Source organism: Urocampus carinirostris, chromosome 2 (genome assembly GCF_059441175.1).
Source record: "Urocampus carinirostris isolate Australia breed hairy pipefish chromosome 2, RoL_Ucar_1.0, whole genome shotgun sequence".
NCBI lineage: Eukaryota > Metazoa > Chordata > Actinopteri > Syngnathiformes > Syngnathidae > Urocampus > Urocampus carinirostris.
The window spans coordinates 41810740-41838178 of NC_142350.1; the positions used below are offsets into that span (position 1 = coordinate 41810740).

At 42.5% G+C, this 27439-nt stretch overlaps 1 protein-coding gene across 1 annotated transcript in view; it reads left to right on the forward strand.

Moving 5' to 3' along the window:
- The first annotated feature begins 22792 nt into the window (after nt 1-22792).
- zhx2a (zinc fingers and homeoboxes 2a) overlaps nt 22793-27439 on the forward strand; it is a 38536-nt gene continuing 33889 nt past the window's right edge. Inside the window, exon 1 of the mRNA XM_088326524.1 lies at nt 22793-23190. The gene's annotated coding sequence lies outside the window, so the exon portion shown is untranslated. The remainder of the gene's footprint in view (nt 23191-27439) is intronic.

Consider the following 27439-nt stretch of genomic DNA (forward strand, 5'->3'; position numbering starts at 1 on the left):
AATATGTCATTAGTTATGAACAATTACTATGTAGGAGCCATAACTGACACTCTTGAGAGCCCCCGAAGACTTAATGATTTCCCCACAGTTACATAATTTTCACCCGTTTGAAGGAATTAATTATCCATCCATCCATCCATTATCTGCACCGCTTATCCTCAGTAGGGTCGCGGGGGTGCTGGAGCCCGTCCCAGCCATCCTCGGGCACCCTGTACTGGTTGCCAGTCGGTCGCAGGGCACGCAGGGACAGACAATTTGCTCGCTCATTCACACCGAGGGACTATTTGGACCGGCCAATTAACCTAACATGCATGTTTTTGGAATGTGGGAGGAAAACCGGAATCCCTGGACGAAACCCAGGCAAGCACGGGGAGAACATGCAAACTCCACACAAGAGGTTTGATCTCATGACCTCAGAACTTTGCCGCTCACGCGCTAACCACTGTTCCGCCATGCTGCCCATGAATGAATTAATGGATGAAAATTTATCTCGCAGATGACAAAAACAAAACTAGATGTAAATAAAAAACAGCAATAAAAACAAACAAAAACAATGTTAATATAACATATTTCTACGAAAATAAATGCCCAATCAAGGATCACGTTTGCTAGTTTAATATTAGACGATATTATCAATCTAGAGTGACGTTGTTGTATGCTACCCAGGCCTGGGATGATCCAGATAAGAGCAGAAATGGGATACTTTTTTTTTCTTTTTATCTCTTTTGTTTTTATCTTCCGCTCTCTCAGCCTGTCTTTTCATCCCTTTGAAATATTTTCCCATTGTAGCACCTGAAAATCCGCTCCACTTTGTGTTGACGCTTCGTGTCCACACGTGTTGTGTGCGAAGCTCTTATGCTCAGTGCACACACTGTAATAAGTAGAGCTTCTTGAAATTCTCGTAACTTGGATCTTTCTTCTTATGTCGGGAAAAATATTTGTGCGAAAGACTTCTTGAATTTCTCGCATTTTGAGCAGTTCGAATAAAGAGGTATCACTGAATATATACAGTGACATGTTCCAAGATTCTAACAGGGCCCAAATCAATTCTCCTAAAGAATACAGTTGGCACCTGTACCACAAGTTACGACACCTTATCTAGAAAACAGAATTTCGACCTTATTTTTGGAGATAATGGATTTTTATATAGAATTCGAGGTCTCTAAAATTGGAGGCAGGTCAATCCTTCACTTCATTGTGGAGATAAAGATAACCAATAAAGAAATGAATTCATAGTAAAGTAATCTTCTAGACAGAACAATTATAATATAATAATCATTCTGCTCAAATACTTGACAGCTAATATACTAAATTGCAAGAAAACAGACAAGAAACCGAATAAGATCAAGTGGCCAACCAAACGGCATACAAGACATCAAACAGTTTTCAGGGTTCAAACAAATTTTCCCCTTCAGTGACCACTCCTCCTTTTGTTCCACTTCTTGCCTTATTATTCCGTAAAGCTGTTTAAGCGGTGTCTGTGGCCTTGGGTCAGTCTTTCAATTAAAGCAGAAAATGCGAGTGAATCAAGGTGAGTTATATTCGAGTTGACCGTCTCAGACTGTGGTCACAGCAGTGCTCCTGTTCACTCCTTCGCTGGCTTTGACTCACTGTGCTGTAAAAGGACACCATTAGCCAAATGGATCCTTTACACCAATTACTTTTCCTTTACACGCAACACTCCCTGATGGAGGGCGAAGGTACACTTATAGGGAAGAAAGAGGATCAACGCTGTGCAAAGTGATAAACATATCATTTAACTCCATAGCATTTCATCTTGAATTTGACATGGACTCGTAGTAATTAATTAGATGAAATCTGGATTACTAATGTCCGGGCTTGGGGGCGGGGGTAACAGAACACATGTAACGGCGTTACCTAATCAGAATCAGTGTTGGTACTAACGTCATTATAAAAGGTTAAAGTCAAAGTCAGCTTTATTGTAATTTCTGCAGCGTAAGCAGAGAATTGGAATTAAACTTCTCTCAGCCCTCAGTGTCTAGAACAGGGGTGCGAACACGTGGCTCTAAAGCCGCATGCGGCTCTTGGCCAATAAGACTTGACTCATCCTGTCCTGTCTTTTCCCGACGCCTGCCTGGCTGATACGAAGGAGAAGGATGATTTGGGATGGGTCAGCGGACCGGCGTCTGACCTGCAGCATGGCAGTAGCTCAGGAGGTAGAGCGCTCGTCTTGGGATCAAGTGATCCCGGTTCGAATCCCGACTCGTCCGTGTTACATGTCGAAGTGTCCTTGGGTAAGACACTGAACCCCTAAGACCCCCAATAAGCAGGTTAGCGCCTTACATGGCTGCAAGGCCGCTATTGGGAAATGTGGAGCACATTGTAAAGCGCTTTGGGAAGTCATTGACTTGAAAAGCGCTATATAAATGCAGATCATTTCATTTACCAGCTGGCAGAGACGGGAGGCAGCGTCGTGGCCGTCATAGACTTTCTGGACTGGTTTGCAGGCTGGGGGCGTCGTTGATGTCATGCACTTTCCGGACATTTTCAACATCTTGCCTTATGTTTACTATTATGTGTACAGTAATGCTAATTGTAATTCACCCTGGTCAATCCTGGAAGGGGGATTACCACATGTGAGGTCCTTTCTCAAGGTTTCTCTTTTCTCCTCACACTGAGGTTTTTGAGTTTTCCTTGCCCGCATGCTGGTTTAAGATCAGGTAATTGTGTTATTTTGTAACTGTAATCCTGTGCAGTCCTTTGAGACATTTTTGTGGTATAAATAAATTTGACTTGACTTGACTTGAATCATATATACTGTGGCTCTTTGCCTTGTTTCATGTTTAGTTTTTAGGTTTTTTTGTATATTGAGGGTGGACACTTTCTTTGAAATCAACACAAGAACAATACTTGTTGTACTGTAAGGAGAAGAGTGTTATATGGGAAATATGGGAAAATGTTTTTAATTGTGTGTGTTTGTGTCTGTCTGTCTCAGCTCAGTGCTCTCACTCACTCACTTTGTCAGTCTGTCAACGAACCTCTGCACCCGCTAGACATGGGTTTTGCCTCTGTCCGGTTTCCTGCTTGTGTTTCCTGTCCGGTATTGTCCCCGTCTATTTTGTCCTGTTTAATATCGATCTCCAGTTTCATTCCCGTCTGGTTTGTCCTGTTTAATTTCGATCTCCAGTGTCTGGTATCGTTTCCGTCTATCTCATCCTGCTTGTTATCGTACTCCAGTCTCCAGTGCCTAATATCAATCCTGTCTGTCACGTCCTGTCCGGGATCAACCCCATCTGTCCGATATCTGCTCGTGCAATTGGTATCAATCTCTTCAGCCTCTGGCTTCCTGTCATTCCACGCCAGACGGCTGCCTTACGTCTTCCGCCCAACGATCGCCGAATCACTGGCGTTTGGGTTAACGTGCATGACTGTCCCATTTCCCGTAAAATAAAGCTTGTGTGAGAAACGTTACCCATCAGGGTCCTTTTTCCGTTCAGGTTGCGACAATGGTACCTTTGTTTCGACGTTATTTTTTCAGTAACGAGGTAAACTAACTATTTTTTTCGCTGTTACAACGCCGTTACCGTTACTGACGGTTAAAAGCTTTGCGTTACAGTAGTTGCAGAATGTCAACGACGGTGGGTCCCCCTTGGCACACCTGACGATGTTTTCAGCGGCGCATTTTATTGCTCTCCTCCGCGTTTGTTACATCACGTCTTTTGGGATCATGTCACCATTTAAAAACCGACTACCATATAGTTAGATAGTGATTGAGATAACCATATTTACTAATGCGCCGAAAGAAAAGGCAAATTGGGTGATTTCGGCATCCCACAAACACTACAGAACTGATCTTTCCCTGCATTGTGTCATAAGTACTGATTTGGACTATATCAAGTGGGAGCAAAGTTTGTTACAGAAATATTTGGGCAATATATAACTGTAGCATAGTTTTATTGTAATTTCATTATGATTAATTTTAGGGTTTGATTGGATACTAAATAGACACTTTTATCAGAAAACGTGCAAATGCACAAAAGCGCCACTCCATTCAGTCTCTGTGCAATTGCCTGTGAAAGACAGTGTTATAATGGACTTCTAGTGTTAACCAATCAGCAACAATTTGGCTTTACTAAAGCTGGCCGGCAGATCAGTGAGTGCATGTTTTTGATGGTATTTTTGAAGTAACACAGCACCATATTGAAAAGGGCCCAAACACAAGCAAGTGCTGCCATTGCACATTGGTTAAATCTGTTCTCTCATTTGCAATTTGTGCCAAAGAAATACTTACTGGCCCAAAATCCAGGTCAGGTCGAGCCTAAAATGTCAATTATTACGGTACGGTTCGGGACAGATTCTCCACCTGTCATAGTTCTATGTTTTTGTCTTTGAAGAGGATCGGTGCATAGCCGTATGCATGCTCGTCGGTGCTCGCGTTCCTTAGCATGTGCGCTCGTCGGCGCACTCGATGGCCCTGTCGGAAACAGAGAAGTGGGTGGAGTTAAACAAAATAAACCTTTCTCCTTGTGAGTTCTCATAAATAAAATATGAAAATTCGGGTTTGCTCCAGGCTCAGCCCTCCCAATTAAGGTAGTTAGTCGGGCTGGTTCAGGCTTTTATACCCGCTTGGCAGTTCAGGTCAGGCTGGATTTTTTTATGCCCTATCTTACCACTCTGCGAGTGTGTAACTGACAGGCACACTTTCAGCACTTCTCGCTACCTGGCCTGCTGCTGCATCCTTCCTGCCAGGCAGAAGAGAGTCAATGGGCCCTCTACTACCAGGAGCTTAGAATGACAGAGGCGAACAGGAAGTGTAGTGCCCTGTGGCCTTTTTCTTCAACTAGAGAAAACAACAATGCGAGGTGTAATTTATGTGGTAAAGTGATCTGCTACTGTGGCAACCCCACAGATTTAAATACAACCATGAAAAAAGCTCCCCCCACAGATGCTAAAATATTATAAAGACAAATTTAAAAAAAAAAAACTTCCGTTGCACAATATTTTGAAAATAAGGTCAAAATGCATATAGTGTAAACATCCATCCATCCATCCAGACCACCCACTCGCTCATTTACACCATGGCACAATTTGGACCGGCCAATTCACTTGACATACATGTTTTTGGAATGTGGGAGGAAACCGTAGTGAAAGCCACGCAAGCACGGGGAGAACATGTAAACTACGCACAGGAAGGTTCGATCCCATGACCTCAGAACTCTGTTGCACAGCGCTAACCATTGTGCAGCCGTGCTGCCAAAGTGTAAACAATATTTTGTAAGAAAAAAAAAAAGATCTTTGACAGTATATGAATAAAATGCTTCTACTAAAACAATTTCAGAACAAAGTCAAGTGAGACAAACCACGAAAGCAGCCATGTAACAAAAATACAAATACTGCATACAATGCTAAAAAGTCAACTAAAATAGCTTCCGTACTTCTGTACAATACTATGATCCGATCCAAGTACTCGCTCAGTATCGGCAATATAGATATTTGCATCGATCCACCCGCCTCATCCTTTGCTTGACATCAATAAGTGAAATGATCCTTCCTATCATCTCTTCTCTCAGATCTTTATCCCTCAAAACTGTATGACTGCCTGTTGCATCATTTTCCTTTTCGCTCTGTCACGTTTGAACGTGAACGTGGGAAGGAAAGTTTCTTTCTATTTGTGGGAGATGTTTCCCGGCTGAATACGTTGTCTGTGAATGCATCTTTACCTCACACTTTCTTGACTACTGTCCAGGTCTCTGCAATCTGAATCCGCTAAAACATCTCACCAGGGAGGCATTCAACTGACACCCCCACATACACATTGACTCAAGTGCTCAGCCTCACTAGATAAGCATGCTAGAATCAACAGGGTAGCAATAAAACAAACCATTGTATTCTCTTAAGGGTATGACACATCACTTTGCAAACTTGTCAAAGTCTTGAATAAGGTTCCTGCATACTTATTACAATATTCATGGTAGGTTTTGGAAAATATTTTTTATTTTTAGACTAGAAAAGTTGTAGAAAGCAGCTGCTCATACACTTCATAACATTGTTGAAAAAAACTAGTTACCGTTACTAGTTACTTCATTTAAAAGTGACTAAAAAAATAGAATAAATGGGTACACAGACCTGTGAAGGCAGTGAACCTTTCATATTTCTTGTCCTGTGTAATATTGAGAGCTAGCCGAGACACTCATATCTATTTTCTCTATGGGCTTCAAACAACTCGAATATCTCTTCTCCATGTCTCGGTTCTGTCTAAGACATTTTCTTGTTTTCTACAGTCATGGTGTATTGCAAAAATAATTTTACAAATAAAAATATTGGTTTGTTGTTCCTGTATAAGACCACACCCCCTGCTCACACACTGCCTACCATTCTCTACTAGTGACACACCACCAAATTTATGTATTTAAGATGACCTCCAGATCCCAGTATTTTATTTTATGGTTGTAAATACGGCTTAGGTGCAGGTATATACAGTAGGGAGAATATCAGTTGGGAGAAATTCTTGTAAGGTGTACTCGAGATGGTGCCACCATAACTATTGAGTTGTACTATGTAGCGCCATAAAAACATGACAACTCTGCAGAACACGTTTACTGTAAATTCAGTGCTTACGTTTGGCCCATCGATTTTCCGTTGGTTTGTTGTCCCTGTACAGGACACGCCCCCCACTCGAGTGTTGCCTACCATTCGCCACGAGTGACACACAACCAAATTTGTGGATTTATGATGACCTTCTGATTCCAGTATTTTATTCTATGGTTATAAATATGGCTTAGATGAGAGTATATACAGTAGGGAGAATATCAGTAGGGAGAAATTCTTGTACCAACTATTGTATTGAGTTGTACTATGCAGTGCCATAAAAATATGCCAACTCTGCTTTGACAGCTTGACTAGCAGTGTGATGATAGTGGATTAAAGGTTAATTAATGGGTGAAGGGGGAACAGGTATCAACTAAATAGCGTTGAAATTTGCGAACTATTTTTAATGAGAAGCAGAGTAAAACACTATGTAGTATTGACCTTTGAGTTACAAATTGTTATTAATAACTCATTACAGTACTCGTTACCGAGAAAAGTAATTGAGTTCGAGATATGCCTTACTTTGTTACTTGATTACTCGAAACACTCCTGCTTATTAGATACGTGTTGTTCTTTTTTCCTTCAGATAGTTACACTCCAATATATCATGGTACACACATTCCAAGCAAGCAGAAATGGACAACAGATGTGGTTCTAGTTCCAATTTCTTGAATCAGAAAGTTCCAATTTGGTCACCTCAAAAAACCCTTTGGCTGTCCAACATTAAACAGACTGAAACATATTCTTGGAAGACTTTTAGAATATAATATAATAACATTTTTTTAATGTAATTCCAGGGGTCTGATGTGGGTGATGTATTTTTATTAATCTAAAAATGATGTTTTCTGACAAACTTATGAGCATTAAGGTCAGACTATTGTCAATATTCACCAAACTCAGGTAAAAGTTAGATGTTTCTCCTGACCAGGATTTTTGGAGGAATTTGTATGTGCTTGTCGGATCAAAGTTTCGGTATACATTTTCTTTCTTGAAATCTAAAAATGTCACTCAGGGTGATGAAACTCAGATTAGTAGTAATGGAGATCTTTATTAGGATAGGGTAGGGCACACAGGAATTTAGTTAACAAGGCAACAAGCCTGGTGCAGGATGCAGGCGAAAGACGGTGTTCCAGTAAACTCAATCAGCAAAGGTGAAAGTCCAAGTGTTCGTCAGGTGGTACTCATGTTCCAGAAGAGCAGGCAAGGGTTCCGTAGACTGGAATAACAAAAGACTAAGACGAGAATGCTTGGGACTTTGTAAGGAAGTCAATGAACTAGCACAAAGCCGATGGAACAGAGTGCTTAAATAGTGACAAGGGAGAGTCGTCATAGGGGGGAAATCAGGACAAGTGACCGCAGCCGTGGAAAGGAAAATTGAACCCGGAAGTGAATGTCCAAATAAGGTAAGGTTGGAAGGGATAGGAGAGAGGACAGAGAGAGAGGAGGAACCTACAGACACACAGGGATTTTACAGGAATGGCAGCATGATAGAAAAGTGCTTAATGACTGCTTAGTATGTCTCACTGTTTTTGTACCTACGAGCGTGGTCTGCAACGCGTGGCACATGGTGTATCATTCTCCACAGGATGCGCTGCATTATGGCTTGCATAAAGTTTTGAATTTTTTGCAGCTCCAGACATTCTTCTTTGTCTAAAACAGCTCTTTCAACATTTTAAGTTGCCAACCCCTGACCTCGGAACTTCAATTCTCTGTTGTCACTTGATTTTTTTGCAGCCTAACCCTTGATATTCCAGCTCATTGTTGTGAATTGTTACAAATGGGTTATCAACAAGGGAGACAAAAATCTAGGTGTCATATTTGACCTCAAACTGTTGTTTTAGTGACATGTGTAAAAAATTGACAAGAAAACCTTTTTTCCATTTTTGCAATATTGTGAAGATTCGACCGATGGTGTCTCAATCTGATGCTGACATTATCATTGATTTTACTTCTCGTCTCAATTACTGTAATGTTGTGCTCTCTGGTCTCCCTACATCTAACATCAATGTTTGCAGCTCGTCACATTTATATTTTTCCTCTTAATAGGACTGCACGGGACACAATTACACCATTACCGCTTCATTTAAATAGTGACTAGGATTATTTGTGTGAGGAGGGTAACGAGGACAGCAGAGAAAATAATCGGGACTACACTTCCCTCCATTCAGGACATTGGCCAGAAGCACTGCCTATCCCATGCAAAAAACATTACCGGGGACCCCTCTCACCCCCATCATGGACTGTTCACTCTGCTAGCCTCTGGGAAGAGGTACTGCAGTGTGCGGTGCAGGACCACCAGGCTCCGCAATAGTCTAGTCCCCCTGGCCATTAGACTGTTAAATGGTCAATCTAACATATAGTTAACTTAAATCTAAACGGCTGCTAATCTGACTTTTGCACTACTGGCAGTTTTTTTTATAGCTTGCCACTCCTTGCACATTGCTCTCTGCACTATTGTAATTACAGCGTTATTGTTACAGTGTTAATGTTACTGTGTACCTGACTTGTTAACCTGACTGCCCATATTGCACATCTGGTTAGCTACTCTTCTTGCACTATCGGCACTATGGTAAAATACTACACGTAGCCAAAATACAATACAACATTATTTATATCTGTACATTCAAGGAAACTGTGGGGGTCAGATGCATCGACATTTCGTTCTGTATACACGTGTACTAGAATGACAATAAAGTAGATCTGAATCTGAATCTGAATCTGAATTTAAATCACAATACTCCAAAATTCACGCAAACTCCCTGTCTGTTTAAGTTGTGACCTTAAGGTTCTGTGGATAACTTGAAAATGTTTCAATGGTCCTGCCCCTTCTTATCTTTCAGTTTTAGTTGTGCGCTAAGTTCCTTTTCTGAGCCTCCACTCGGATAATACTGGACTACTCGTGATTCGAAGAGCCAAGAAGAAATCCGCTGGCTCGAGAGCATTCTGCATTTGGGCACCAATGCCATGTAAACTGATGACACAAGTCCTAATGATACCCTTTTTAAAAGTATTTCTGGTATTATTTCATGAATGGCAGATATTGTACTACCTCTAAACCAGGACAAAACAGAGGTGTTACTCATAGGCCCTGAGAGTTAGAGAGAAAAACTTTTACTAATTTGATTTCAGACACTCATAATTAACTTGGGCATTATTTCTAACCTTGATCTTAGTTTTATTCCAAATACACTAGTAATTACTGATGCACGACAACCGTTTCTCGCGACTGTTACGATAACATTAACTCTTTTCTAACTACACTCTATATTTGATTAAAAACACACACACAAAATACAATGTTTGTATGTGTCTATATTTTTATTTAGAATTAAAATATTATACAGCTCCAGTAAAAATGGCTCTGAAAAGTAATGTTGGAGAAAATTTGACTTTAACAATCAATTAATCGATACTTACTTTGTTTGTCTATTTATAACAAATATCCATTTTATCTTTAGTATTATTAGAATTGGGTTTTTTGTCACTGATAGTGAACATTGTTTACAATGAAATTTGATGTGACACATGATTTGCTCTACACATGTAATAAAGAATCAAGAGAGAAATCTTAAGATAAAATAATGTTGGACAAATCCACAAAAATAATTACAAGTCAGAGAGAGAGAATGAAAAAAGAGAGCAAGCTTGCTTGATTATGTTCCCGAGATTAGGGAGTAATTGAAAAATATTTTCAAAAATTCGCCATCCATCGGTTCTTCATGAAATAACTGTCTACACACAGGGGAAGGAATCCTTCTGCAGACAATTGGCACCATCTAGTGTCTTTTGACTTCCATCACGAAATTTTTTTGGGAGGAAAAATAGCGTACGTATTTCTGAGCTGGACCGTGGAATTATATATATATTTCATTGTAATTATAATTGAATTTATACATATATATATAAAGTATGTATATATTTTTTATATTTAGTGGTTGACTGAGCCTATTTTAACCTTCAGTAATTAATGGTAATAACAGTATCCATCCGTTATCCGCGCCGCTTATCCTCACTAGAGTCGCGGGGGTGCTGGAGCCCATCACAGCTATCTAGGGCAGTGGGCAGGGGACACCCTGAACTCGTTGCCAGCCAGTCGCGGGCACACAGGGAGAGACAATTCACTCGCTCATTAACACCTAGGAACAATTTGGACCGGCCAATTAAGTTAACATGCATGTTTTGGGAATGTGGGAGGAGTCCGGAGTGTGCGGAGGAAACCCACGTAAGCACGGGGAGAACATGCAAACTCCACACAGGAGGTTCGATCTTATGACCTTAGAACTGTGCCGCACACGCGCAAACCCCTGCGCCACCGTAATAACATAGTAACAACATAGTGATCAGATGTTATTTTACAAATGCATTTCAACTGAGTGTCTCCCAGTTTACTTTAGGGTCGCTGATTTTAGGGTCCAGGAAAGGTAGAGCCACATCGCGATTTTCACCAGATAAAAACGTTCTGCTATTCTCAAATCTTTTGTTTTTTCTACACAAAAAATAAGATTTAAACATAAAAAACCTGAATCATGAGATAATAAGAAAATAAGTATTAAGTAATAGTAAAATAACATTAAGCATAAGAAACACTTGTATGAGTACAAATGTTGAATAACTGGTAGTCAGAAGTCACTATGTGCTCGCGCTCTCTCTCTCTCGTCTGTCACTCTCTCTCTCTCTCTCTCTCTCTCTCTCTCCCTCTCTCGTGCCTCTCTCTCTCTCGTCTCTCTATCTTTATTTTTCTCTCTCTCGTCTCTCTCTCGCTCTCTCTCTCTCTATCCATCTCATCTCTCTCATCTCTGTCTGTCTCTTGTCCCTCTCTATCACTTTCTCTCTCTTCTACTCTCTCTCTCATCTCACTCTCTCATCTATCTCTCTCTCTCCCTCTCTCTATCTCATCCCTCTCATCTCTGTCTTTTTCTCGTCCCTCTCAATCACTCTCTCTCTAACTCTCTCTCCTTCTATCTCTTCAACACTCTCTCTCGTCCCTCTCTCTCTCTCACACCCCCCTCTCTTTCTCTCTCTCTCTCTCGTTCTCTCTCTCTCTTATCTCTGTAACCGCGTTGTACGTGTCCCACCAAAGATCCACATTCACGCTGGACTGGATGATGGGGTTTTTATTATTACAGTTCTGCAAATGGATGAGTCACAACATTAGCTTTTTCTGCTGGGTTTGATCTCTTTGATCTCTTTGTAGTACTCTGGTTAAACTGACAACAAAGCATATCAAAGAGCTGTCTTTTCACTTTACAGAAAATACATTTTAGAATATCACAATACATTTATAAATCTTTGCATTTTAACAAGATACTTTTAACAAGAGATCGTATAGTGGATTTTTAACGTTTACAATGAATTCAACATGTTTTTCTTTACTCTGAATTTTAACCAACATCATCCTTTTTTAATGTATATGAAAAAATAGGAATAAAAACAATAATGAGTATAAAAATGGGTACAATTTACTTGCAAATGGATGAGTCACAACATTAGCTTTTTCTGCTGGGTTTGATCTCTTTGATCTCTACAAGGGGAATTAATATTTAGTAAAACAGAAACAAAACGAAAATAAATCAAAGCAGCTTGACAATATCAATCACATTACTATGCATGGTGAGAGATTTGTCAGCTGGGGTTATAATGTTTAAAATTAACTTATTTTGTGGAGCACCAAAAGATATGTCTTACCTTTGTAGTACTCTGGTTAAACTGACAAAACCCCGCCTCCTGGTCACATGTTAGAAGCCAAAACCAAACCCCACCCCATACCAGCAGATGGCACTGTTGGACTCAGCATTGCAGGACATTTACCAAAAACTATACACATATTTTAGCAGGAATTTCAATAAAATAAAAGTTATTATTACACCCGTTACATACACCCCCCTGAAATTCTGCTAAATATGGGTGTGCTACACTAAACAGAAAAAAAATCACATGCCAAAAAGGCAAATACTGATGAAAAAGAGGACACGAAAACTGGTACAGTATTACAAGGAACAAACTGAAGTGCATGTCAGTTCTAAAACTCTCCCAAAAAGGAGTGTGAAAAGAAAGGAGGCGATCAAACTCCTAACTAAGCACAGACTCAAAGATGCCTGTTACATCTCTGAAATATCAAACATTGTTCCTGTAGTTGTAAGTGCTCACATAGGCACAATTCTTGTTTCTTACTCAAGCTTTGTTACTCAAACTGAAAGTGCATCTCTACTGAACTTAAACTAGGAACTTGCAGATATTGCGGACAGATGATTGTCACCTACCACATGGTCATTCATCTGACAAATAAGACGACTAGGAGGCCTGATGGACTGGCGGACCCTAAGACCATAACGGTTAGGTTGAGCACAAATAACCTGAGCTTGAAGGTCTGGGGCAGTCAAGTCTAAACAGTCAGTATCAGGGGAGTCTGCGTCCAGATGGTCAGTGTTCAATGGGGTCTCGTCTGGGAGACCCATACCCAAAGCGATCATGTTTTCAGAGCACTGTGATGGGCTTTCCGTATTGTCACTTGAAGTATGGTCAACATCTTGTTCGGGGATGTGCTGACTTCCTCGGCTGGATGTATCAACACTGCGAGAGTCGGACTGGGCATCAGATCTGCTGTCTAGTGAGTTATCCTCTACCTCTGGATGAACTTGCTCTTCACCTGCCTGTATCACCCAGTTTACTGTATGGACATCACTGTCTTCAACCGCGTCAGGTAAATCAGGGCATACATCACTTCCATGCATAGCAGCGTCAGACTCTGAGTGTTCAGATTCGCTGGCCAGATCATCCTCACAGGGCAAGAAGCTAACAGAGAGCAGCAAATTCCTGTGAACTACCTTCTCTTTGCCCGTCAGACAATCCTTGACTCTGTAGACATTGAGATCAGGCTTGACTGATATGACTTCATACGGGGTTGACTCCCACTTATCTGCAACTTTGCGTTTCCCCGGGACACCTCTGTTGGCGATCAACACCCGGTCTCCCACGACGAGAGGTGATCCTTTGGCGCTACAGTTGTACAGCTTGGCATGACGAGTCTGTTCTCTGAGAGTATTCCTCTGTACAATTTGAGCAGCTTCATGTAGATCTTTCTTCAGATGGCGTACAAAGTCAGAGTAGCTGACAACAGCATCATTGGTATTAGCATGTTGAAACATGACATCGACAGGGAGACGAGGGATCCTACCAAACACTAGGTAAAACGGTGCAAACCCTGTTGTCTCATGCTCTGTGCAGTTATAGCAGAATGTGAGCTGCTGCAGCATTTGTGGCCACTTTGCTTTGGGCTGAGGGGGAAGGGTTCTGATCATATCTCCCAATGTTCGGTTGAATCGTTCTGCGATGCCATTTCCCATGGGGTGGTACGGAGTGGTATGGGATTTCTGCACCCCTGCCATCTCTAGAAGCTCTTTGATCAGTTTGCTCTCAAAATTAGCTCCCTGATCAGAGTGGATACGCCGTGGGAAACCATAGACAAGGAAGAAATCCTGCCACAGACGGCGAGCAACTTGTTTGGCGGTTTGATTTCTGCAAGGGAAGGCGTGCGCCATCTTGGAGAAATGATCAGTTACGACCAGGACATCTACAGACTTGTTCTCTTGCTCAGCAGTCCAAAAGTCTATACAGACCAACTCCATAGGCTCAGAGGTGACTATGTTCTTGAGTGGTGCACGGTTGTGTGGTTCCGGTGTTTTCCCTACTACACAGCGCTGACAGGATTTGACATAATTCACAACATCACGTTCCATGCCATTCCAGAAGAATCGTTGCCTCACCAGAGACAAAGTACGGTTCTGGCCTTGGTGACCTGCTGAGTCATGTAAACCTTGAAGGACTTTCTGTTTCAATGAATCAGGCACCACAAACTGGAAGATTTTCTTGGCCATGTGAGGATCTTTCCTTATTTTGTAGAGCATGCCATTCTGTATGGTGAGTCTGCTCCAATGCTTCAGTAGTTTCATCACACTAGGCGACTCGACAGCTCTCTCACGCCTGGTAGGTCTCTTATGTCTATGCACAAAGTACATGGTCCTGCTTATTGTGTTGTCCTGTTCTTGTAAACCAACAAGCTGACTCTGTGGGAGTGCCGTTGACTGATCTCCCTTCTGCAGAAGATTGAAGTTGGCGTCTGTTCCCATCACTTGACCCACGCCACCAGTGGACTGAGCACTGAAGACAGCAGCAACCTCTTCTGATGTCACAGAACCATTGGAGCCTGATGGAATTGCCCTTTTTACTGACTCGTCTGATGTCCCAGCACTCTCGTCTACAACAGCGTGACAATTGTTGGATACTCTGAACACCTCTTGCACAGTACTGTTGTTCACCCTGTTGACTTGGTCCAAGAGCGAAGTATAGGGCTCGGTAACAAGGCGATGACCCACACATGACCGTACAAATGGCTCACGGCTCAGAGCGTCGGCTACGATGTTCTTTGGTCCGGGAATGTACTTCAGGTCAAAATTGTATGCAGCTAGCTTCGCTACCCACCGCTGTTCACACGCATCAAGTCTTGGTTTGGTCAAAATGTATGTAAGTGGGTTATTGTCGGTCCACGTGGTAAAGTGTCTTCCTTTCAACCAATGGCTGAATTTATCACATACCGCCCATTTCAAGGCAAGAAATTCGAGCCTGTGTGCAGGGTAGTTGAGCTGGGAGCGAGAGAGCGTCTTACTTGCAAAGGCGACTGGTCTGGCTACTTTTCCACCAGGTGGCAGCTGTGACAGGACTGCTCCAATCCCATCAAAGGATGCGTCGACAGCCAGAATAAACGGCGCATCAAAATCTGGGTGGGCCAGAGTGACACCTGTCACGAGGTCGTGCTTCAGTGTTTCAAAGGCGTTCTGGCATGCATCGGACCAATCTGCAGGCGTCAGCTTCACTTGACCTTTCTTGCGGGCTCTCTTGCGCTTATGCTTGTCACCAGATTCAGATGTGAGCCTGAACATAGGTTTTGCCTTCGCAGAACATGCTTCAATGAAGCTTTGGAAATACATCACCATGCCTAGAAAAGATCTGATTTTACTAGGGCATGGCGTCTTGCCATCCGACTCCATTAGATCAGTGACTTGTACGTCATTTATCGCTCTCACTTTCTCGGGGTCAGTCCGAATTCCATCCTCACTGATGACATGCCCAAGAAATTTCACAGTCCGTCTGAGGAAAAAACACTTTTTGGGTGCGAGCTTGAGGTTGTGTTCCTTGAGGCGAGTAAACACCATCTGCAGGCGTTGGAGTGCAACTTCCTCTGTGGGGGCAAACACCATCAGATCGTCGAGGTAACATAATAGGCTCATGAAATTCTGATCACCAAATATTGACATCATCATCCTCATAAATGTTGCTGGGCTGTTGCAAAGTCCCTGAGGGAGCCGGTTGTACTCGTGAAGGCCGAATGGTGAGGAGAATGCCGTGTACTTTTTGTCGTCAGGGTGCAAGGGGACATTGTAGTAGCCTGACGTCAGATCCATTGTGGAGAAAAAGGCATTTCCCCCAAGTGCGGCCAAAGCATCAGCTTGATGCGGTAGTGGGTAGGCATCCTTTATGGTTCTTGCATTAAGCCTTCTGAAATCAGTACATACCCTTAGTTCTCCATTCCGCTTCCATATGAGAACAAGCGCAGATGCATAGTCGCTAGTCGACTTCTGAATAATTCCTTTCTCTTCCATCTCGTTCAGAGTCGTCCTCAGTTTTTCATACTGACTTGGTGGTATACGTCTGTAGGGTAGACGGAACGGCTTATCATCAACAAGGTGGATACGATGTACAAACTCTTTGGCCTCTCCACAGTCCATCTTATGGCGAGAAAAGATTGACTCGAATTGTTCGATGATATGAAGGAGCTTGTCTTTACACTGCAGCGAAACCTCACATGACTTCAGGTCAATGTCTTGCAGTCCCAGAGCTTCCAATGCACGCATCATGTCCTCTTCTGACCTGGGTCGGACCTCTTTGCTCTGTACACTCTGCACGTTGCACTTGACCTCCTCTGCATTGGGCAGGTCTTCCGCTGCGATACAAGGAGACACATCTGCAATTTTCCTGTTTCTTCTCAGCACCACAACTCTGTCCGTGGGATTAAAGACTTTAACAGGCACCCATCCATCTCCCCAGAGTGGAGTAACAACTCGTCCGACAAGGACTTGTCTGGGCGCAGCCTTAGATTGGGTTGGCTCAACGACCACTGTGCTGCCCGCTGATGCCCCGGCCAACTCAGGTAACTTGCCCCAAATAACGTACTCGGTCCGTGGATTCAGCGTCACGCAACTCTTGATCTTTACTGTCCCTACCTTGTCTGGAATGCAATCACCTCTCCATCTCTCTGTGTTGGAAAGCATTGACAGGAATTGACTGTGGTTATCGGACAGACCGTTGTCAGGAGTGGAAACTAATCTCCAATAGCCATCAGTACTTTTCAATTGAGTCAAAATATATTTGATGGCATTGCTGCCAAGGATCATCTGTTCTGTCTGGCCTGGCACCACCATTACTGGTATTATCATTTGGCACCCGTAAACTGTGACGTGAATGTCGTACATATCTCTGGGAGAAACTTGGTGTCCACCGCAGCCTACAATGACATAATCATCGGCCGTGTAACTCATCATATCAGGGAATTGCTGCAGGAGGTACTTAGCTGTGTCCTCACTTACTGTACAAGCCATCGACCCGCTGTCCAACAGCGCTCTGAAAGTGGGGCCTTCTTGCACAAGTACAGGTGTGTAAAACAGTTCGTCAGTCTCCGCTATTCTCTGAAACCCCTGAAAGATCAGCTTCTTCGATGGAGGTATCTTGTTGCTATACAACTCATAAATTGATTTATTGTCTTGCATGTCAGGCTTCACATTAGTGGTGGGAGGTATACTCAGTTGATCTGCACTGTTCTCCCCTAAGCGCAGATCAGTTAGTTTCCCTGAGGCAGCGGGACAACTTTCGTCACTGGACAATCACGTCGAGAATGCCCTGGGGCATGGCAGTGAAAGCAAAGGTTTTTGTCTCGGCAATGAGAGAGAGCACTGTGTTCGACTTCTTTGCAAATGATACATGGCTTGGCAGTGAAACCATTTATTCTGGCTCCAGGTCGCCTGGTTGGAGCTCCCCCTCTCTCTTGAAACTGGTTCGAGGTAACACGTATCAGAACTTTCTCCAACATACTAATAACGTCCGTTAGAGAGACATACTGTGGGCTCGAAGTCTGAGGTGGCTCGTGCACGAGGGTTGGACCATGGTTCACCTCAGCTTTGTGTACGGCAATTTCCGCTCTATTCGCAGGTTGTTGTAGGGAATCTGCTTTGTAGCTCTTCTCAGCGTGGTATTCATTCAGCACCTCTAGTACCTCACATGCTGACCACTTTTCGATGGTTTTTGATCTGTAAGTGAGTGCCAGTTCCTTGCATGGGCAGTTCCTAATAAATATGCGAGTAACCTCTATTTCAGGGTTGTCAAATGTTTTGCCCTGCTCTCTCAAGCACTCAGAGGCAAGGTCAGCTGCTCTGTTTAGTCTCAGCCAGTAGTCATAGGGGTCTTCCTGGTCTTTGGGCAAAGTTGAATAAAAGTCAGCTAAAGGGACAGCAGAGTACTTGGTACAGCTAAAGTATTTCCTGAGAAGACTATAAATCATGTCAGGGCGGGTATAGACGTCTATATTACTGTTTCTAATGCTAAACCTAACTACATCTTTAGCTTTTCCTCTCAAATGTATAAGGATTTCCTCTGCTTGCTCTTCAAGTTTCACATCACTCCTTTTTATAAATGTCCTCATTAGATCTTCCCACTCATGTATTGTTATTGAGTCTGAGCCATCCCCAATAAATGACGGCGGTTCCTTAACCTTTCTCTGCGTTACCACCTGACTCAATCTGTTTGCTTCATCTTGTGTGGCAGCAGCGTTAGGAGCTACTATATTATGTGACTGTATATTTGAGAATATGCTATCAGCCAATTTATGTCCTATCTCCTGAATAATATTTGTCATGTGATCAGCTAAACCCTCAGAAATTTCACTCGCGGAATTTGGCGTAGATGTGGGTCTGACCTGAGGTGAAGGTAGGCTAGCATGTTGGTCAGCTGCATTATGGGTGCTCACACTGGAACTTGCCTCTACTCTATGTGTCGCACCACCTGGGGTAGAACTATTATCAGAGGGGATGGGGGTAAACATGCCCCTGCCCCTGCCAAAGTGAATAGGTGTGTCAAATTGTGGAGCTAACACATTGCTCTGATTAAACATGTTTCAAAGATTAACAGAAAAAAATGTAAATAAGTCAAAATCACAAAATAAATCAGCAGCCTTCGTATCACTGTGACACTGCACTGTAATGAGCTAAACAATATCGCTCATGTAACTAAAATTTCAAATACTGTGAGCTCATGTGGCAGGTAGGACAGTCCTCGGTTCGGCGAGTTTGATAGAAGTCACGGGTCACGGCACCAATGTAACCGCGTTGTACGTGTCCCACCAAAGATCCACATTCACGCTGGACTGGATGATGAGGTTTTTATTATTACAGTTCTGCAAATGGATGAGTCACAACATTAGCTTTTTCTGCTGGGTTTGATCTCTTTGATCTCTTTGTAGTACTCTGGTTAAACTGACAACAAAGCATATCAAAGAGCTGTCTTTTCACTTTACAGAAAATACATTTTAGAATATCACAATACATTTATAAATCTTTGCATTTTAACAAGATACTTTTAACAAGAGATCGTATAGTGGATTTTTAACGTTTACAATGAATTCAACATGTTTTTCTTTACTCTGAATTTTAACCAACATCATCCTTTTTTAATGTATATGAAAAAATAGGAATAAAAACAATAATGAGTATAAAAATGGGTACAATTTACCTGCAAATGGATGAGTCACAACATTAGCTTTTTCTGCTGGGTTTGATCTCTTTGATCTCTACAAGGGGAATTAATATTTAGTAAAACAGAAACAAAACGAAAATAAATCAAAACAGCTTGACAATATCAATCACATTACTATGCATGGTGAGAGATTTGTCAGCTGGGGTTATAATGTTTAAAATTAACTTATTTTGTGGAGCACCAAAAGATATGTCTTACCTTTGTAGTACTCTGGTTAAACTGACAAAACCCCGCCTCCTGGTCACATGTTAGAAGCCAAAACCAAACCCCACCCCATACCAGCAGATGGCACTGTTGGACTCAGCATTGCAGGACATTTACCAAAAACTATACACATATTTTAGCAGGAATTTCAATAAAATAAAAGTTATTATTACACCCGTTACATCTCTTTTATCTCTGTCTGTCTTTCGTCCCTCTCCATCACTCTCTCTCTCTTCAACTTTCTCTCCTCTCTCTTCAACTCTCTCTCTCGTCCCTCTCTCTCCCTCTCGTCGCCCCCCTCTCTTTCTCTCTCTCTCGTTCTCTCTCTCCCTCTCTTATCTCTTTTATCTCTGTCTGTCTTTCGTCCCTCTCCATCACTCTCTCTCTCTTCAACTCTCTCTCTCTCTCTCTCTCTCTCCGTCTCATCTCTCTCGTCTCTCTCTATCACTCTTAATAATATGAAAAAGTGCTGACGTCCTGCACTGCAAAAAATTAAGTTTGGATTTCTTTTTTATTTATTGCTTCCAGTACAACAATTATACAAACGTACGGTTGTATAGCATTGTGAGTTAGTTCGGATGTTTAACTGCATTTACTCGACTGTTAAAATAAACCTGTTAACATATTCAATAACATACATAAAAATCGTCTGTTAAACCATTGAAAATACATTTGTTCTGCTTAGTTTCCTCCGGGCACTCCGGTTTCCTCCCACGTTCCAAAAACATGCATTTCAGGTGAATTGGCCGGTCCAAATTGTCCATAGGTGTGAATGAGCGAATGAGTTGTCTGTCCCTGTGTGCCCTGCGATTGGCTGGCAACCAGTTCAGGGTGTCCCCCTGCCCACTGCCCGGAGATGGCTGGGATGGGCTCCAGCCCCCCCCCGCGACCCTAATGAGGATAAGCGGTACGGCTAATGAGATGATGAATGAGAAAAGATCACTTATCATCCATGATTATTATATTTAGGTTAGGATACAAATGTAGGCTGAATGATTAAGCAAAAGACTGAGAAACAACGCTAAATATCTGGAGTCGTCATTGTTTTAATGCCCCCCTAACTACAGAAAGTCGGGATCTAGCCACAGAGCCCAACTGAATTCGACACCCCTGCTTTAAGGCTGATGAACTGTGCTCCTTCCTTCTATAAGATAATAAATATTCTGAATATGAAATAAATATGACTTGGCTAGTAATGAAGATGCAGATCAGATGAGGGTAATGGACTCTTCAAACGGATCAAGGTCACCAGCAGTTCTATGTCCACTAGAGGTTGCTGTTTCGCGATAAATCTTCCGTTGCTTACCTCACTGATTTTCCTTTTCGTGTGCATGTAGATGACCGTAGATGGGCGTTGCTTGGCCGGGCAAGCCGCGCCCCCGACTGATGATTTCATATCCAATGAGGTCAGAACGATCTATGGGAATTCCAGCTCTTTTCAGAGAAGCGGCTTTTATGGCTCGACTCATGAAAAGAGACGGCTCCCGAACGGGTCTTCAGATTATTTTAATAATAATATAATAATTTCCTTGTATTGTCATTCTGTGTAACAATGTACACAGAACGAAATGTCGATTGCACCTGACCCGTTGTAGCGAGCCGATGCAGCCGCAGCCAACAGAGGGCGCCGCCGACCACGTTTTAAGTCTTAGGAATGACTCGGCCGGGGCGCGAACCACCGACCTCCCAGTCTCAAAGCGGGCGCCTTACCATCTAGGCTACTGAGCTGGTGATATACTGTACTACAAATAATTATGAAACAATAAGCACAAAATTAATTCATTTCGAAAATGTCTTATGCTGCCGAGGTCCAGGTCTTCTCTAAAGAGCAGATGACACTTTACACCAAAAAACAAAGCGACCCGATGATGAAGGTGCTGTATTTGAATCAAATCAGGAGGTGTCTCCTGCTACTTGTAATCATGGAAACCAGTACAATCTTTTTTTCTGTGGGAGAGCAAACTCCACCCACAAAGACAGTCTGGAGAGGGGTTGGCGCCGCCAGGCTGTACTTACCCAAGACACACCACAGGAAGTAGGGCACGACGATTTTGGCATTTAAGGGATTCATGAACGGTGAACTATATGATAATAGTCTTTATTGTTTCAACATACAGTGAACTTTTTCCTCATTTAAACCTAAATTATATTTACTACGCAAAAAAAACAAAACAGAGATGAGTTCCTTTGAGAGAGAAAGAAAGAGAAAGAGAGCGAGCTAGAGAAAAATGAGGGAGAATGGGTGACAACAAGATAGAATTAGAGAGAAAGATAAAAGAGAAATAGAAATAAAAGGGGAGGGCAGACCGGCGGCACAGTTCTAAGGTCTTGGGAACCTCCTGTGTGGGTTCAAATCCAGCTACCGGACTTACTGTGCCAAGTTTGTATGTTCTCCCCGTGCTTGCGTGGGTTCCCTCCGGGCACTGCGGTTTCCTCCCACGTTCCAAGACATGCATTTCAGGTGGATTGGCCGGTCCAAATTGTCCCTAGTTGTGCGTGAGCGAGCGAATTGTGTGTCCCTGTGTGCCCTGCGATTGGCTGGCAACCAGTTCAGGGTGTCCCCTGCCCGATGATTGCTGGGATGGGCTCCAGCACCCCGCGACCCTACTGAGGAAAAGCGGGGCAGCTAATGAGATGAGATGAGAAATTAAGAGTAAGGGGGAGAGAAAGAGGAAGATAGAGAAAAAGAGAATAAAAGAGAGAGAAAAGAAGGAGAGAGAGAGTGAAGAAAACAACAGAGGAAGTGAGAGAGAAGGCTAGAAAACGATAGAGAGAGAGAAATAGAAAACAATAGAGAGAACAATATACAAAACAAAAAGAGGGAAATGTAAAAAAAACGAGAGAGAAACATAGAAAAAAGGAGAAAGAGAGAGAGGGTGATGGGAGAGAAAGAGAGAAACAGAGAGAGAGTCGAGAGAGATAGAGGGGAAGAGAGGAGAGAGAGAGAGAGAGAGAGAGAGAGAGAGAGAGAGAGAGAGAGTCAATGGAGTCGAGAGGGATAGAGTGAAAGAGAGTTGAGAGAGAGAGAGAGTCGAGAGAAAGAGAGGGGAGATGCGAGAGAAAAGGAGGGTAGAGAGAAAAAAGAAGAGACGTTTAGAAGGGAGCCAGCTCCTTATCGACCGGTTATCTAGCTCACGGAGGCTTTTCGTTCCCGAACGACACATCCCTAGTCGGAACAGACAGCGGGCACACATCAGTACAGTAACAACACGGACTTCATTCAACTTAACACCGAGCGTCATGCTTCATGGATGCATCGGTCCATCCTCTGTCACCCGACCTGGAGAGTTTATCCACTTTGTTCAGTTTCCCCATCAACTTTCCGGGGCTACAGCAACACGCAGCCGCTATGGACGGATCCTGGTGCCCCGGTGCGGCATGCAAATACGTACTCTGACGTCGGCGATCATGTGGCTTTTGGCGTAGATCCTCCTTTTGATCGAGCATTTTTTCCTCCCTCCTGTCGCCTGCTGTCTGCTTCGCTACCGGAACCACGGCATTTTAAACATCATTGGCGCATTCTGTGCTTTGGGGATTGTAAGGGAGGTTATCAGAGCATCGCCAAAGAGCGCTGGACAGGTGAGATCACGATTATAGTTGTCTCCGAAGTCCTGTAAGTCCCAAATGAACGTTATTCTAATTGGAATTATGTTGAATTCTGATCTATAACTTGGCCCACTGCTTGGACTTTGCTTTTGCCTGTTATTATCGCCACCTGCGTGCGAAATATGTCTACCAAGTTTTGAGACGTGCCTCGGTGGATTTTCTATGCTCTTCGATTCTAAAACGAGTCCCGCGGAGTCAACAGAAGAAAGGAAGGGAAGCAAGCTGAGAGCCAGGGAACAAGAATTGTCGCCTCTACTTTTCCTCCTCCTCCTCCGTGTGTCGACATAACCAGCAAAACATGGCCGACATGTTGTTACGTCGCTGGCGAGGAGGGGGACGTTTGGGGAGTCGGGGTAGCGTTTCCCTGCGCCGCTATGTCACACCTCCAAACGGGAAGGCAAAATTCAGCTTTTGCATCCTCACTTAGAGGGTGAGTGCAACTTTAGAGCGTCTGATGTTGTTTTATCTACTTGGATTTGTGATGTAGGCGGCGCGGTCAGCCGGTGACGCCTCCTCCCTCCCGTCTGAGGCTTGCTGACTGGGGCTTACTTTCACTGCAGTGGGCCGCTGCAAGACGCCAAAGCAGAGTCGTTTTTTTTCTGTTCCCAATGTCAACTTTGGGACAAGCTCCTGCATTAGACGACACATTCCTGTATTTTTTTGGGGGGGTCGATCCTGATGTTGCTTACTATCAACAGGCAAAACACACCGGGACAATAACAGGATAATAGTTTAGCTCTTTTTTATCATTCATCCATCCATTATCTGCACCGCTTATCATCAGTAGGGTCGCAGGGGTGCTGGAACCCATCCCAGGCATCTTCAGGCACTGGGCAGGGGACACCCTGAACTGGTTGCCAGCCAGTCGCAGGGCACACAGGGACAGACAATTTGCCCGCTCATACACACATAGGGACAATGTGGACTGGCCAATAACCCTAACATGCATGTTTTTGGTATATGGAAGCAAACCAGAGTGCCTCGAGAAAAGCCTACGCAAGCACGGGGAGAACAAGCAAACTCCGCACAGGCAGGTTTAATCCCATTATTCAATTATTGATAATTGATTGTTTTTCTAACCAGGTAAACAAAATCATGGTAACCCGAGTAGTGGCAGCCATGCTAGATTGGGTATAAATTGATCTCACTCATTATTTTTGGGATTGACATTTGAAATATGTCGATCAAAGCTCTAGTTTAGCTCTCGTTAAACGTCCCGGGCTAAGTTACGCTGACAAATGTTGACTAAAGTACAAACAAAACCCATAAGCGCGAAAGAAAAATGTGTGGTGTAGGGGTTAGAGTTCAAATAAGGTGATCTCTGGGACTCGTTTCAGCCGTCAAACAGCGCACTATCATCGGCTAGGCGTTTTGGTGTGCCCAGGCCTCCCCTGGGGGTCACATTGCCTTAATTCTGCCGTCCAATCACCAGATAAGGGTTCAGTCTTTTCGCCTGGTCTTTCAGGGACACTTGGGGCTTTCTTTGGAGCTCATTTCCACCAGGAAACGGTGCAGTGTTTTCGCCTAGGGTTTATGGCACGTGGCCACCATCTCCAAAGTGCTCATGCAAGTGCAGTTCTTGCTTTGGCCTCCACTTACCTGGTAACAGTACTTGGGAATAAACGGTAAAGTCACAAAAACTACGCCTTACACATTCTTTTTATTTGAACATTCAACAAAATTGGTGTAGTCCCATGACAACAAACCGTGTCTGGTGGACCCATCCAATATGGCTAACATTCGAGGATGCGTTTGATGTCACACACAAAATAATGAATTGTTATTGAAAAGAATATTTGTTATTTTTTTTATTGAAGTGTCACAATCTGATCTACAGGAATCTCGTCTCGATATGTGCTGTTGAATGAGGGTCAGGAACAACTGAATTCGAATTGTCTTTATTTTCATTGATAAAAAAATTTTGTAATATTGAAATATGTCACTGACTATTTAGCCATGGATGTACTTTTTGCATATATAACTTCTTCATGCATTTATTCGCGATTATGTAACTTTAAGTCTGTTTTATGTTATATTATAATTCTATTTTAGAGGAGTACACAATGAAAGACAGGAAACAACAGTTTCGCTTCACAAGGTCATGTCTAAACAAGCACATTACTAAAATCACCTTAAGTAACGTCCAGTTTTTGTCTGTTATATTAAAATAATCGCTTTGGGAAGTCCTGACTTGAAAAGCGCTATATAAATGCAGATTATTGCTTCTTTTAACAATAAGTTTGACATGCAAAAGATTTTCAATATTTGCATTGCCCTTTTTGTATAAGAATGAGAATAAAACATGTCAGCCTGTGCACAAGTGAATTGCTACAGCCCTTGACTGTAAATTCATTTTTGCCCAGAATATATTCTGTAAATAAAACATTCAAAGGGACCTCCTCATCATTTTCAGCCTCTGTTTTGAAAACATGCCTTCTCAGTGTCAGAAGTCAACCAACACACTGAGGAAAAAAGCCATTCTGCAACACAATTCCCTGAACATCGCAAACATGAAACTTAAAAATGTTCCCACTTGACAGTATGTCTCAAAAATGAGTCCACCCCTAACATTTCTGTAGATATTTCATAATAATGTTTAATAGAACATCACTGCAGAAACATCACTTTGACACAATGAAAAGAAGTATGTAAACAATGGCCATGGCTAGAATGCGTTCCAGCACTCCCGCAACCCTTCTGAATATAAGCGGTGCAGATAATGGATAGATGGATGGATGTTATAATCATATATATATATATATTTATATAGATATAGATATATATATATATATATATATATATATAACTGTCTCCAGCCAACTAACAGCATTTAGAACATGTCTTTGGATATAATGATTTACCCTATGAATGTTTTGAAGGTCAAATAGATGGACTAAATTGTCTATTTAATATTTTAAAGTGGAAAGTAGATTACATTTTATCTGTCCTACTCTTGCTAGCGCTATCCTCACATGTCAAAACTATGCTGGACAATATAATAATACAGCTGCTATACTACCAGGAGGGTTGTATTTCCAATGTTGGATACTGAAGGACTTTGAAAACTTGCAAACCAATATTGTATTTGTATCTTCTGAATGCATTTGATTATAAGTAGGCTGGGCTGGTCATGGGTTCGTTCTTGGCATCTTATTTCCTTCGGGCCACTGATTGGGTAGACCTACCTTTTAAGAATGAATCGGTGCACCTACAAAATCATAACTACAAATAGTAGTAGTAGTCACACCCATCGCTCCACAAACGTTCAGTAAAAAACATATTATGGTTTCAACCCCATTTGTGCGATGAAAATTTCCAGAAAACCAGTTTAGGGGAAAAGCCCTTAATGACGCATAACAGATAGAGGTTCACTCTTTCAGGATGATGGATTTGTTGAACAACCCCTACTCAAATATATGGAATCACCAGTATCGGGCAAGCCCTCACTCAGACATTGTATTCTGTAGACCAATCACAAAAATAAAACAATCATAAGGTCATTCCAGAGTGCAACATATTGGATTCAGTAAAACTAAAATAAATTCAGAAAAACATTGCAATTGTCAGTAAATGTTACTTTAATGATAAAGTGCAGGGAAATAAATAGGGAATCACTCAATTCTGAGGAGTAAAATTTGGAATCGGTGCATTTGGAGTAGAAAATAAGGACACAGTCAATTTCCTTTCCTTAATTGGGAACCTGGCTTAGATCAAGTCTGCTCGTTAGTCATCAGTTAAAAACAGTGCAGTTATCACACCTTGGAGGGCTCCTGTACTAAGTGAGTTGGCAAGAATCCTGGCTCCAACAAGAGAGATGTCCCTTGAGACCAAAGACCGGGATCGTATAACTTCATGAAGAAGGTAACCACTCGTATGGTTGCCAAAGATGTGGCCTGTTCACAGTCGGCTTTATCAAAGATTTGGACCAAGTGCAAACAGCATGGAAAGGTTGTTAAAGTCGAACGTACTGGTAGGCCAAGGAAGACATGTAGGCGTCAAAACATACAACTAAAAGCCATGTCTTGAAAACAGAAAATGCACAACAAGACAAATGAAGAGGAAATGGAAAGATGACATTTTGTTTCCAAATGTTGAAAATGCAATAGGTATTAAAAAGGTTGTCGTCATACAGCATCACATGTGCAGTATATTTCACTGGATGTACAAACTCATCTGGAGCTTTGTGCTTGTCATTTTACTTAACTTATATCTCAGATCGTTG